Here is a 14,831-nt window from a genome sequence, read left to right as displayed (position 1 = left end):
TCCCTTCCCTTCCCTTCCCTTCCCTTTCCTCCCTCCTTCCCTCCTTCTTTCCCTCTCTTTTCTGTCTCTCTCTTTCTGCATAGGTGCTCACTACATAAACTTCTGCTTTGAATTTTTTGGTTGTCGTTTCTGAGCAGAACTACTTAGTAAGAGGGAATACACTGCCCTGAAGTCTCCTGTTGTAAAATAAATGTACACAGCAGTTTATACAGCAGTCTCTCTGTGTGTGGTCTGTTTGGACCCACCCCCTAATGTGCTGTCCTTTGGGGTGACTTGATCAACTCTGCAGTGAGGGGTCCTTCTTGGACCTGTGGATTTAGTTAAGGTCCTCCTGAGGCTCCAGCTGAAGCAGCCTCTAGGGCTTCTCTCCAACCATCTGATTATAACCCTGAGGGTCTTGAAGAAGCTTTATATACTGGTTTGCAGCTTTCTATATGTGTAGTATGCTATAGAAAAATACAAATCAAAATGAATTATTAAGTGTTCAAGTGGGAACTCCCTACCAGTAAAGAACAATTCCTTAATCAGCATTCTAAAGACTTTGTTTAGTCCCTTTAAAACATGGTTCAAACTGTAGAGTTTCCATCACTCACTCCCCACCCCACTCCCACCCCCAACCTACATGTTCCTTTTCCACCCAGCTTGTGTCACTGTTATTCCACCACATCAGCTGGTCCTGACCACACATTCCCAACTCCTAACCCCCGGCTCGAGCTGGCACTGGGGCCATCTTGCGGAGGGAAAGCAAGTACATCTTAAGTATTCACTTCAATACCTAGGATGGTTCCCGAGGCCACTCAAAGGAAGCATCCAATGCTGAACAATAAACAGAAAGACCCTATTATACTGTCCTTCTGTTCCACTGCCCTGTGATTCAGAGCAATTTCCTTAACCATATAGAAGACATAGGGACAGAGATGTTTGGCTACTTCCCAGAGATTGCTTGAGAGGGGAAGAAAAAATCCCACACAGATGTCACTTTACAATATCATATGTGCTCTTGTGGACGGGGGGAAGGGCACTGTGAATAATACATATGTTACCTGTCAGTTATCTGGGATGGATGACTGGTAGAGGCTCACCTCACGAAGCCCTTCCATTTAGGATTATTGAGTAAAACACACAGCTTTACATTGGCACAGAGTGCAACAATGAGCAGTCCTGAGAGGTACCGTGACCAGTGGAGGCTCACAGGGCCTGCAAGGTGCAGGCAGAGCAAGGTCCAGAACCAGTCTGGTCTCAGGTTCTCCCATGGGCTGCAGCGAAGCTTCTGGCCAAGTAATGCCAGGTGAGCACTATCGATATTTCACCTCACTCAATTTAGTTTCACTCACTGTCCCTATTGGCAGAGTTACCTTCTGCTTCCTAGGGAGGTACGAACATGATAGCCCTGCTCAGGGTAATACTCAGTCTCGGTTGTTCATCTGAAGACCAGAGTGGATGAGAGCGGGAAGTGACCATAATTAGGATAGAATCTATTTGATTCAAATGAGACTAGATTATTTATTTTTTTCTCCCAAGACAAGGCTTTACAGTATGAACTCATTATTTTCTTCAAAATGGTTTGTCAGGACATTTGGCCTGCTCATATTCCAAAGAAACTAAATGCCATATTCTAACATCAAATGTCTAATCTTTTGGATGATTTACTGCTTGTGGTTAGCTACCCCAATTTCCTCTTCTAATGTGGACAGTCAAAACTGGACAATGCCAAGAAAGAGTATCATTGCATATGCTGTGACTTATAGTACAAATTCTGCCATGATGTGATAAGCATGGCATAGAAGTAGAGGGACACATCATTCCCAGTGCAATAACTGGACTTGGGGACACTCTCTGGAGCTAACTGCAACTTGATGCCATCTGAGGGTTCTTGTCAGCTCCTCTTCAGTTCCCGTAGGGATAATTCTGGGTGCTGAAGAGAACCAAATTTTTGCCACCTGGGAGCTGCTTTTTGGGATATTGATCTTCAGCTGTTTATTAAGAAACAAAAGACTCAGAAAGAACTTTTGTCCTCCCCCCTATCCTGCCCAAGATATTCAGACAGAGAAACCTGCTTTAAAAGGAGCCTTGTCTTAATCACCTTAAGAATCTTCACCCTAGCAGGAAGACTCCAAGCCTCTTAGCTAGATACCCCCTGTGTCCCATTGTTTCTGAGTTGCCTAGCAAGAATTTGCCAGACTCCTAGGTTCCCTGTCTCCCTCAACTACCTGTAAATCGCCCATTCTCACTTCTGAAATCTAATCCCCCCTTCCCGCTTCCCCTTTCCCCTTTGTTCAAAAATGTCTCATACACTCAATGCTGCCTCATGGTCTTTCGTGGAGTTTCCATGCCTCTGTGAATTGCCCATGTGCATGTATTAAAGCTTTCATTTTCTTCTGTTAATCTGTCTCTATTAATTTGATTATTAGCCCAGCCAGAAGACCTTAGAAAGTGGGGGGGAAAGTGTTAATATTTTCCTTAAGTCCCCCTAGCACTTTGATCAATGGGAACGTCCAGAGAGCAGCCTCAGTGCCAGAAGTCTACCAGGGTTAGATTGGACAGGGAGAACCCTGCACTTAGGTTTTCCCTAACAGGCTGGCCCAGCTCCAGTGCCCGAAGGAGGTAAGAATTTAAGAATTTAAGATTGTCCCACTTTGAATAAGGCAGCTGAATAGAGGTCGAGAACCATCGACCATGTTTCATCCCAGGGGCTTTAGGATGAGCTTTTGCTGCAGTGTGGAGCTTGGCACAGTTCTGCTGCGGGAGTCAGGCAAGCAAGCACCACTGCCAGTCATCAAATAGGAATGAGAAGGAGTTCAGATCTTTCAGATTACCTTTTGAAGCAGAAGAAAGATCCAACATGCAGCTCGCACTTCTCACAATTCCCTTCCTTCTCATGCCTCAAATCTTTTGCATTCAAGGCTGCCCTAGGAACTCATACAATTCAATCCCCCAGTTTTTCCCAGCATCACTCTTTCCTAGCTTTTTGGGCTAAGCCCTAAACCCTTCTTCTCTCCTAGGTTTTTTGTTTTTGTTTTTTTAATTCTACTCTCATGATTCCATACCATGAACAAAAGGGGTTGTTCAGTTTGCAAGGGAAGGAAGCTAGAGGGCTTTTTAATTATTTTGAAGGCTATTGGGTAGAAGATGGCATGGGCTTGTTTTCTATAAGGACCCAGGAAAATGACCAATGTGAAAGCTTAGAGAGGCATAAAAATGAATTTTCCCCAGTCAGTTGCCCAAAGATGGAACATGGGGACCTTGCTGGATAGTGAGTGCTCAGTCCAGAAGTTCAAACACAGACAAGTTCATCTTTTGGTTGGGAAGTTAGTGAAATTGCACCACCATTTTGAGGGCATCTGAAGTAGCTGACAAGGTTTCTTTCAAACTGGAGCACTGTGGCTTTATGAATATGAATGGATATCTAAAAAGTATTTCAGTAGAGACCCACTGAGAGCGATGTCACAGAGCTGAGAAGGAAGCCAAGAGACGAGCCAGATTAATTACTAACAGGCTGTTTGGTAGCAGTGACACATGTTCTGGCATCCTGGGCATACGTTTTGGCACAGCCGAGGACAAAATGGCTATCACTGCCGCTGCTTCCAATCAGTAGGCCCAGAAGTGCTGACCTTACAGTGAATTGTGGAGGTCGGGCCACCACGGTGATTCACTATACAAGGCGGACTCTCTACCCAGTGCCAATCAGTGGTCTGGCTGGGGTCCTTCACAGGATAAAAGCACAAATCCAGGTGAAAACAAAGATGATGAGATGGAGAATTTGTCCGTATACTGGGTGTGCTATTAGACCAACCTAACCATCAGAGAGTAAGTCCTTGCTCTAACGCACACTGTGCTAAGAATTTAATAGACGTGGTCTAATGACAGAGGAAGATCTCACTATCCCCATTTGTTTCACAGTAAGACTGATGCTCAGAGCAGGTAAATCATTCAGCTACTAAGTGGTACAGTTAGCATACTCAGGACTCTACATCTCATCTCTAATCCTTCACCGAAACCACCTGTATTCATGCCCTCATTAAACCTTCCATGTCAACACCTTGTCCAGTTAAGCCTAATGCTTTCCATGAGAAACTGCCAGGAAACTGCTCCTAGCACAGTTCTTTGTGCCCTGCAGGAACTTGTCAAAGCTTTGGAGAATGAATGAATTTGGAGTGGTCAACAAGGGGTGTACCAGCCACAACTTTAAAAATACTGCAAAAAAAGGAGAAACTCCACAAAATAAAATACACATAGAAAAATCGCTCCCATGTTTCAAAATATTTACAGCCTAACATTTACAGGCCACCCAAAGTGTGGCGGTCAGCAGTCCCTGCCCTGCCCACGTCATGGTGAGAAGGCAGCGAGCTGTGGGGTGCGGGGTGCGGGCTGCTGGGACAGGCACAGAGCTTCCCCTAGCTTTCTCTCCTGGTTAGTTTTGGCTCAAGGGATGTAGTTATGAAAATGATTTCCACTAAAGTCATCCTCCACGGAAACCACAAAGACTAGTTAACCTTCTCTCCATTGAAGTAGAAAAAAGCATGCTTGTGTGAGCGTGTAGGGGAAGGAGAGGGAATGTGGACAGAGAGGGAGGGGTGGTGTAATAACTCTTGTAGTCATAAGACATGCCAGTTGGTAGTTACTAGTATTCCAGACACTTCCTAATGCCAGACAAATGCCCCAAGCCTCGACATGTCTGGCTCAGAGATCTATTCAACTGATAGCAGCCGTTCTTGTGGGGAGAACAGACCTTTCACGGAGCAGTGCTCTGAAGCTAATCAAACACAACATTGTTCTCAGAAGGAAGAATGGAAAGGTTTGTTTTAGGCACAATTTTTTTTTTAAAGAGGCACTCAAGTTGTTTTAACAAGTTGCTACAAAACTTGGGCTTCCCGAAGTGAGTCTGTTGCTCACAGTGCCTGTACTGTACCTAAATCCAGAGAGGGAGGGATCAGAAAGTTAGTCATAAAAAAAGAAGAAAAAAAAAAGCTCCAGGCACTTCATGCCTGGAAATGATGTAAGACGCAGCCACTCCTCTGTTAGAACTACAATCAAACAATGCGCAGGCAATCCGCGGCAGCTGCTCTCCAAATGTCAGCGACAGCCCGTCAACAGAGCTTGAAAACCACCAATCTGAAGGACTTTGTGCTGTACCTTTCTCGCCCACATTTTCCCCAAGCACTCTCAGGAACCTGGCAACAGGTAACGTGGCAACTTCTGCTTTACAAAATGGCAAGTGGCATAATTTCAGAGAACAATTTTTTTTTTGTAAGTCAGCTGTAACTCCCTCACCACCCCCACACCCATCCCCCTCCTTCCCAACTAAAAGTCTGAGAAAACAAAGTACTTTAGGGCTGGCAACCCTGCTCTCCAGTGTCCCCTGGTGGCCAAGCTTTGGAACATCACCGATGTTACCTTGAATTCTGCTGCTCTGCTCCAAGGTAAGTAATGCTCGTGGAAAGGGGTGGACATCTTGGCTGAACTCATCTCCCAAAAAGGCATAAAGAGTGGAAATCAAGAGTCAGAATGTCTTGCTTTTTAACTTACCGTCTTAACAAAAATTTTAGTCTAGCTTCAGGGTAAGATCTCTGGTTTGAGATTGCAGATTTCTTTTTAAGCAGTTGCCAGAGTAACATTTTTGTGTTAAGATGGCAAGTTGAAAAGCAAGAACTGTTGTAGCCATTTGGTATGGCGGATGGCAGTGAGGATCCCTGCTGGGTGAGACTTGTGTTTTCCATTTTTATCTGAATTTGTATGTTGAATGCAGAAAACTTGCAGGCAGAAGCATTTGTAATTTACATTGCTGGTTTCCCCAGTTTGCCTCTTTGCAAAGATTACTTGGGATTTCCAGACAGTAGGCCCAGCTTCCCAGAGAGCCTGCCTTGCAGCCTCCACACTCCCCCAGCTCTTTTATCTCTGTGTGGGGCACACACCCACAAAAATGCCAAGGGCAGTATTTTTCACCAGTCTTCCTCCTCATGGGTCCTCTGCCCTCCGCTCTGTCTCTGATTCGGAGGCATGACTGCAGTTGTGAGCTGTTGGTAGTTCCGGCCAGTTGCGAGGCCATCCCTTCTCTCCCTCTCTGGAGATGTGAACTGGAAACTAAGAAAGAGGCTCAGATCAAAGGAACCATTCTCTTCAAAAAGTTCCATTAATTAACTAAATTAAAGGAAGTTAAATGATGTTTGGAGGAAAGTCATTTTAGAAGACCCAAGTCCAGGCGCTTTGAGGTTTAAAACTTGTATTTTGGACTTTTAATGAAGCTTGGCAACAAGTTAAATAGTATTAGAAATGGAGGGTTACCATATGTGGAACCAGTTGTTGCCTGAAATCAATCATATCAAAGGAACATCTTGAAAGTAGACATTTGGGTAAAATTTGCCCAAACCACTTACTACTAAAGGTTAAAAACCCAGGGCTCTGAGTAAGAATCATTTGCCCAGTAGCTAAGGTGAATCACAGTCTCTCAGAACTAGGCACACATGTTGAAGTCAGGATATTGAGAACATTAGGCTTACTAATTTGCCAGGCAGGGCTGTTGTTTCCAGTAGAGAATGTGATCAGGATTTCACGGCTCATTTTCCCAGCCGTTCCAACAGGTGCTATTGAGTCATCCACATACACAAGTGACTGCCCTGGCAGTTTCATCTGTTGGAATTAAATTTCTTTTGGTTTCATTAGTTTATGAAGTGATTTCAACCACTGAATCAGATATGTCACTTCCTCTAGGATTTATGGTGTTTTTTTCAATGTTTGTAACACGATGTATCTTTCAAAGTTTGTTCCAGTGAAGTCTGCAGGCCTTCCTGGGTTGAATAGACTGTTTACAGGAGGGGAAGATTCAGGGCCCAAGGTCAGGGTTACCGAATTATATAAGGCTTCCTGTTTGGGCAGCTGGTGTACCAACTCCTCAGGTTAGGGCAGACCAAGTTTTGTTGAAAGACAGCATGCCTAGGAGTCCTGGCGTAGGGATAGTGCCAGAGCAGGGAAGGAAATTTTTCTTTTAAGCTTCTCAACAAGTTTTCATTTCTTCTCACATGTCACTTCTCAGCAATACTTTCCTGTATTCTCTCATGTGATTTTTTTTCCTGACCAGACTAAGAGAAAGGAATTAGTTGAGGAAGTGAGAATCATAGGTCAGTCATTGTTGTCTGTTTTATTCATGATGTGACCACAGTACTTAGAACATGTGTGGCATGGAGTAGTACCATGTAAGGTACATACTTGTTATGTGAAAAAATGAACAGGAATGAGAAGAGACTTCTTGGAAAAAGAAGAAGACACTAACAAGGAGGTCACTGGGAGTCAAGTAAAACGAATACTCACCAAAGCTATTCTCAGTGATCTTGGATATTGCAATATAATGTCCTTTTTACCAGTGCCCACTTCTGTTTTGGCATTGGCCAAATGCAGTTGTGACTGGCCAACTTCTGACACGGAGCTAGTATGTAAAAGACCAACTTCATGTCAGGGGAAACAGTTGATTCCATGGATTATCCACCTAATTTCCTCCATCCTCTCTGCTTGGCTTTACCCATGGGCACGGAGCAGATGGCTGTATGAGGGTCCCTGATGCTAACTGCCCTATCCCGTGCAGCTGCCGTTCTTCTCCTCCATTCGTTTCACTTCTTATTATTTGACTGATTATTTTATGCTCTGTCTACCTGCACGAGATGGGTATCTGAGAGCCAGGGAACTTTCTTTGCCTCTTGTTCCCATTTCATGAGAATTGGGACTACCTGCACAATGAGAGCGGGAGCCTGGAATACAAGGAAAAGTCTGGAATGGAATTGCTCAACTGAACAGGACTCTCCTGCCCTGTAGTTGTGTGTCTGGTAAACAAAATAGAACTGAAGTGCCCTGAGGCTGTGTGCAGTAACTGGTTGGTTCTCGATGGGAACAAGGTACTGGGCATATATCGCCAACCTGTCTCCCTCAAGAAGGTGAGAGACGTGTAGAGTGAGTGACCTGTGTACAAACCAGGTAAGTCATATGTAATGAGAATCCAGTCAGGCTAAGTCCAAACTGAAACTTCAGGCTGGATTTATCTGTAACCTCTGCCCACTGGAAGCTGTCTGGGCTTTGGAAAGAAGGCAGACCTATCAAAGCAGCCTGGTGCTGCTAGCTGTGGACAGAGGGCCGGGAGGAGAGCCTGACCTGAAGCAGACATTTTTACACAAGGCAAACTCAAATCCCCAAGCCTGGGAAAACAGGATGTATGGGGAAGTGAAGAAGAAAGAAATGCATCCACCATTCCTTCCTGTTGGTTTCAGCATGATGAGGAATAATTACCTGAGTCTGGAGAACAGGGCAAGTGGGAGGCCACAGGAGGCCCTGGTCTGTGTAGTTAGGCAGTTAATTATTCATCCTCCTTCCTCCCTGAAACCCGCCTTTTCAAAGTCAAAACAGGAAAAACTATCTGGGTTAACCTGTGGAGTACTGTTTTTTGTCCACCCCTTGGCCCAGAAAGGACACCAGTCCCTTACCAACTCTCAAATAACAGGATCAGCACTTTAAAATGACACCTCATTACCCCAATGTGTCACTGACTGATGAAGAGGACCCAAATCCAGAGAAGAGCCCATCCAGGTGTCCCACAGAGCTGTCTGTCTGCATCACGCAGCAAGCATGACTTCAGCCCTTGTATTAGCCTTCACGGTCGGGGAGTAAAGGGCCACTTAAAGGCTCCACTTAACTTCCAACTGTACAGCTGGGTTTTTATCACTTGTCAAAATTATGTAAAAAAACTCCAGGAAACTGGTGTGGCCAGCACTAAAATCTGTATCAATTTACTCTGCCTACCTCCCACCATCATCTTCATAAACCAGGTGTTGTATCTATAATCTCAATTCTCCAAGGGACAAGGAGGCCAGAAAGTATGGGTTGTCCATGTTCTCCAGGATGGAGTGTGGTTGGAACCTGGGTTCTTCTCACCTAAGCTTCTTTACTGGTATTTGAAAGAGCTGCCTTACATATACTTTTGTCTTTAAGATCACCTTTTGACCCTTGTGGGAACAATGCCTGTATCCCAAAGCCCTGATCAAATATGTGTTGGTCAGATGTGCTTGGGATTCAGAACTCTTTTGGCTGTAGAAAGCTAATATACCTGACACACCCAGGGGCTTGGGGGAGTACCCCTTGATCACATGCTCTAAGGTGTCTGTCTGCAGGAAGCAGCAGAACAGTTACACTGCAAGTAGTTCCAAGGTCAGGTTTTGGGCAATGGCCTTCAGAACTGCAGACGGAGGAATAACGTCCACCCAGTGCTTTAGATGCCTTCGAGCAGTCAGTGCTCCCTTCCAGGGCTTCCTTCAGCAGCAGCTGGAGTCCTGGTTGGAGCGCTGTCCCAGCTAAGCCCACACGGAGGGTGGCAGGTGGTGCTGGGTTTGGCTTTGTGTATGGGCAAGGTTTCTATATCTTTAAGGAAAAGAGGAATCCAAGACAAGATTTGATAATCCTGCTGACATTGTCTCTCTTTCTTTGACCACGTTGGAGTTTGGGGTGTTTATTGGTTTATCACTATGAGAAACATCCATTGTGATTTTTGTTATAAGGATAATCAGGGTACGAGTAGAGTTTTTTAACTGGCTTCCTACCACAACATGGACCAGTCTCTATACCAGTTACAGAATGGGGTAGTCTGACATGTTCTTATAAACAGTTCATATTTGCAAGGTTGTGTGTGTGTGTGTGTGTGTGTGTGTGTGTGTGTGTTTGTGTTTTAACTCATCCTTTCCATCATTCTTTTCCTCATTCTTTTCCCAGATCCTCAAGCTATAGTCTGAGTTCACAGAACAATCCATAAAATCAACATTCTTTCCTTGACCCATCATAATTTATAGTGACAGGGGGGTGGCCCCATGCTAGGTCCAGGCACAGCGCTAGTTTGATGTAACTCAGGACACTCACCTACAAGTTTATCTGCAGTGGCACTCTTCATTTATTAAAGTGTTACCTATTATGGACAGTTTGAAAAAAATACACATTTTTAATATCACATTTCCAACCCAAGATCTAATACAGATAATCCATGTAAGTAACATAGATTGAATTAAAGAATAAACTGATGGGTTTACTAAGACGTGTTAGTGAACTGCAGATAAAAATAGACTGAACACTAGAAATTTTTATTATTTAAAGTAATCACTGAACCATCTCCAGGTGTGGATGACATTCTACTTTCAAAAGGAACCATAAAAAGTAAAGGCAATACAATGTATTTTGGATTTCTATTGTCAGAGGTGAAAGATTTTTACATATCAACTCTTTGAAAAAAGATTTTTACATATCCTGGTGGTTATCCATCTACCAAACAGAATGTGTTACAATATTCTGTGTCGTATGTTTGGGGCTGGGGTTGGAATATTATGCTCATGTTTTGGGATTGGGTCATGGTTGCTGCTTATACTGTTCATAGTTATGATTGTGATATGATTGCTTAAGTGCTAAGATGCAGGAATGCGGAAAAACTAGAGGAATCAAAATTAACTAGCAATAAAGGGTGGGGAAATGGATTACAAAGAAAGGAAGCATTTCGATGGCTGCTGCTCAAAGGTTCAGCCTGTTTACAGTTGCTGATAACCTTGTCAGGTCTCCAGATATGGGCAAGTCTTGTCACCCTCCAGCACCTGGCTGAGAGGTAATAAAAACAGTTGCCTTATCTTGTAATGGTGGAATTAATCCAACCTCAGCCTACGGTAATTAGAGTTAACTGAAATTGCCTGTCATTTACAGAAAAGGGGGGAGGGAGAAAGGAAGAGGCTTAAAGCAGGAAATTGCCTTTCTCCTTCTCTTTGGATTTTACAAAGAAAGTGAGCAAAACAGCCAGAAGATTTTCTGAGAGTGAGAAAAACAGTCTGGCTAGGCTGCCCTCTCCCGGGGGCCCAGGATTGCTGACAGTTCAGTTCCACGTGAAGGTCTAGGAAAGAAGCTCATGCTGATGAAAATCCAAGAAAGCTTCTTAGGAGCTCTCCTTTCTAAATGTAAATGACTGAGTCAGTGCTTCGCTAAGCAGGGAAGGAAGTCACAATCAACCGAGTGACTCATTCTGTGCTGTTGGTTCAGGCAGTTGGATAAAAAGTTTTAGCAAAAGCAGCAACAAATCTACTTTAAATACTAGCACAGTGAGGAAATTCCTCTCTTTCAGGCTGAATGCCATCTACACAAAAGAGCTCCTGTTGACATCTCATTTACAATCTCCCCCAGGACACAGACAAGACCATTTCAATAAACCCAGCTCAGAAACACCTATTGTTCAAAATCTTCAACTAGCAACAGGCTACCATCACTCCCTATTGTTTTGTAAAATAAAAGATTTAGAAGGAGAAGGATTGGGGCTGTGGAAGCTATGAAAAGAGGAAGGAAAAAAACTCCCTTTGACCCAGTGCTGTCAGAGGGCGTGCATGAAAAATAAAGTTAATGGATTCCCATTTCTATAAGAAGTGCAAAAGAAATGTCTGTTATGTTCCTGAACTGGTGATCGGGACTCTGTGTCTGATGCCAACACCGTGTGTTAAGAAGCTAACTCCTGCCAACATGCTAGCTAGACAAAAAGCCAAAAGCTATGCTTGCCCTATTCTCAGGCTCTCAAAAATCCTGATAGCTGCTGTAGCAAAGCCCCAGGTGAGTCTCTGATCTGGGCTATTTCTCCAGGATTTATAGTTTGTCCTTTCCAATGAGAATTTTCAGGGTTAGCTTCTGGAACCCACGCCCCTCCATTAATGATTCCATCCTTCCCATCTCCACCATTTTGTTCCCTCTTTTAGGCAAGCTTGAACACTTTATGGAGTTATATAATGTAGTCTTTAGGACCAAAGGAGGGTGAGGGGAATGGGCATTTCCCAAATGCTCAGTATCTTTAACCTCCTAATAGATCTTCCAGTTAACGTTCCTCATCTCAGCAGATGACCTTTTAATTTATCAAGAGTTTAAGCCAAAACTCTGGGTACTACCTCTCATGCCTTTGGGCCCTTCTATGTCTTAAGCCCCTCAGGAATCATTCCACATCCTCCAACCTTGCTGCTTCCCTAGATCCTATTACCTCCTTTCTGGAGGGTCACAGCAACTTCCCAACTGGAGGGTTCTCAGACTGCTAGCTGTGACTTATCAATGGGTCATGAAATCAATTGAGATGGGTCATGCTGTTTCACCTTTCAAAAGGTGAAATAGATTAGAAAGTGTCATTAGAAAATGCATTCAACAACAGAAAAGTAAGTATTTTATAAAACTTGTTTCAGTTTGTGTGTATGTGTCTAGATGTGTGTACATTCTGTATTTTGTTTGTCAAAATATATTGAGAAATACTTTTCTAATTGGTCTCCCTGGGTCTGTCTTGTCCCTGCTTCCGCATTGCTGCGCACACTTCAGGCAAGAGTTGGAGATACTAAACAGACCCTGTCGCTTTCTAGCTGACAGGTCTACCCTCAGGGTAAAGTCTCAAATCTGGGGTTTTGGAGATTCTGAATTACTTGTTTCCTGCTCACAGTTCAGGTCTCAGAACTCTCCTGACCACTTTTACTTTTAGTTGTTAAAACCCTCAAGTTCCCCGGCCTTTGCAAACCAAGTAAGTTCTCTCCTCCTCTTTCTCCTTCAGGCATCATCTTAGGTGTCACCTCTTCTAGGCACACTTCTGGAATGTCCTAAATGCTTCTAGGTCTCATTAGTACTGCACTTTTTTTTTTTTTTGACAGAGCACTTATTATGTTACAATTATCTTCCCAGTTCCCTGCTAGACTTCAAGCTCCAAGTGAGCGTTCAGTAAATATTTGTTAGGTAATTACTGTGCATTGCATGTTTTATGTTTTACACAGTTCCCATTTCCTTTCTACATATAAATTTGAATAATTATCATAAAGTATCTTTTTTCAAAGCTTTTGCTTTTATTCTTTTATACTTCAGTATCTCCTATTCAATTGGTTTTTGAAAAACCTAATTAATTTAAAAATTCACTGAACTCTTAGAAATCAAAATAATGAAATTTGGAGAAAGATGTTGAACTTCTGTCTGGTCCCTCACTCTTCTGAATCTCAGGTCCTTCACGTGTAAAAGAAGGGACAAAACTCAATGATTTCTAAACTCTCTTCCAGTCTGCCACTCTAAACTTAAACTTTCTCCTTTTAAGGACCAGAAAGGCTAAGTGATTTATTCCCAAGGTTAAACAGCTTCTTAGGGGCAGGATATTGTTAGCCTTTCTATAGATTTTTAACAATAAGCTGCAAACAAAAAACAACTTTACCCAGAAACTTGACAGTACCACTAAGTTTGTGAAAAAGAAAATCATAAAATTAAAAGGGGACTTAAAAAAACCAGTAACCATAATGGAGTTCTGCCTAGGCAGGTCTTAACACTTTTTAAAACAGTCTTACTATTGTTATTAAATAGTAAGATGTTCAGAATTCCATTTAAAAATTAGAAGTGAAAGATTAAGGAATTTTGTACATCCTGACCCCTTGTCGTGGGGAGGTACAATGGACAGCTTCCTGAAGGTGCCAATGAACACATCCAAATACCTTTCTAGGGCTGAGGACCTGGGGCCTTGACCTATAACCACTCTCAAGGCCAACACTGTATCTTACCAAGAAGAGACTTGGCCTCAGTTCTTGTAACCACTCTCCCATGCCGTACGCCTGCCAGAAGCTTCTGAAGAAGTCTCTGTTTTGCCTGCTTTTGTTACTTACTTACATTATAGAGTCTGGGTTTGGATAACCTGCTCTACAAAGTAGAAAGTTGACAGAAAGACACCCCTTTGGGAGAAAAACTCTAAAACAGTGATATGACTTTTATTTTTTTAAAATGTAATAATGCTGAAAGCTATAACTTAAGCTAGTGTGTGTATTTGCTTTATTTGTTGTTTTTTTTCCTTCTAAAAAGACCAGCAGTTGTTTGCTTTTGTTTGACACAAAATTTGACAAGAAATTATGGTAAGAAGAAATTGACTTTGAAGTTCATTCTTATAAAGAATAAAAAAGAAACTCACTACTGTAACTCCGTATAACACAACTGTGCACGTGAGGACCCAACTTTGACATCAAATAGTTAGAGTCCAGTGATGGGCTGAGAGATGATTTTTATTTTATTCTTTGGGCTTCTCTGATTTGTCCAATTAGAAAAATGAACACACATTACCACTGTAATCATAAAAAAGTACAAATATTAGAATAAAAATTAGATACACTATTATGTCTTCATTGCTATGACACTTGACTAAATTAATCTTATTTTTTTCATATATGTTGCTGTGTATTTTTCTGTATTTAACCACTTATTCTTGAAGGAAATTTTATGTGATCTCCACATTTAAAAAAAGAATAATGAAAAATGTTTAACCTTTGATAGTTCACACTCTATTGAAACAGTGTGCAGCCAAGAGGGGGGTCCCAAATACAGATTTGGAATGGGGTTCAGAACTCAAGGTGTCCAGGAAATATTAGAAGGATATATAAGATGTCTTCACCCCTTCCCCCCACAGGTGTGAGTTGGGGGAAGGGACACATGGAGCAGGAACATGCAGAGCTGTTTTGTACAGGGACAGCTTTGCAGCTAACCTCTGGCATGGTCACTTAACATATCTATGCGTGCCCTTTAATTGGTTGCATAGATATGTTAAATAGCTGTAGCCATGCTCTGAGCCAGGGGGATGGAAGGGACTTCCACCCAAGATGTAACTGGCGGGGGCAGGTCCACTGGTTGCAGTGCCTGCACAGGAGGTTGGACAAGACTGGCTCCATGACATGGGGCCACACCTGCCCATACTCACAATGGCAGCCCAGTAAACTTGGAATAATACAGGAATGCTGGCAGGTGTGTAACTGATTGTAGGAGTAGCTGGAAATGGGGTACAGAGGAAGATTTGG

At 42.9% G+C, this 14,831-nt stretch overlaps 1 protein-coding gene and 1 long non-coding RNA gene across 20 annotated transcripts in view; one reads left to right on the top strand and one right to left on the bottom strand.

The window, feature by feature from the left end:
* The window catches only part of DLGAP1 (DLG associated protein 1), an 861,456-nt gene that overhangs the window by 62,980 nt on the left and 783,645 nt on the right, over positions 1–14,831 (bottom strand). The window lies entirely within an intron of this gene.
* The window catches only part of LOC123826041, a 60,852-nt gene continuing 51,057 nt past the window's right edge, over positions 5,037–14,831 (top strand). Inside the window, exon 1 of the long non-coding RNA XR_006786992.1 lies at positions 5,037–5,420. This is a non-coding gene — a long non-coding RNA (uncharacterized LOC123826041). The remainder of the gene's footprint in view (positions 5,421–14,831) is intronic.

Source organism: Phyllostomus hastatus, unplaced genomic scaffold, assembly GCF_019186645.2.
Source record: "Phyllostomus hastatus isolate PE091 unplaced genomic scaffold, TTU_PhHast_1.1 phas_contig_80, whole genome shotgun sequence".
In the NCBI taxonomy this organism is placed as follows: domain Eukaryota; kingdom Metazoa; phylum Chordata; class Mammalia; order Chiroptera; family Phyllostomidae; genus Phyllostomus; species Phyllostomus hastatus.
Note: the sequence above shows the minus strand (reverse complement) of the source record. Positions and strands in the feature narration are given on the sequence as shown.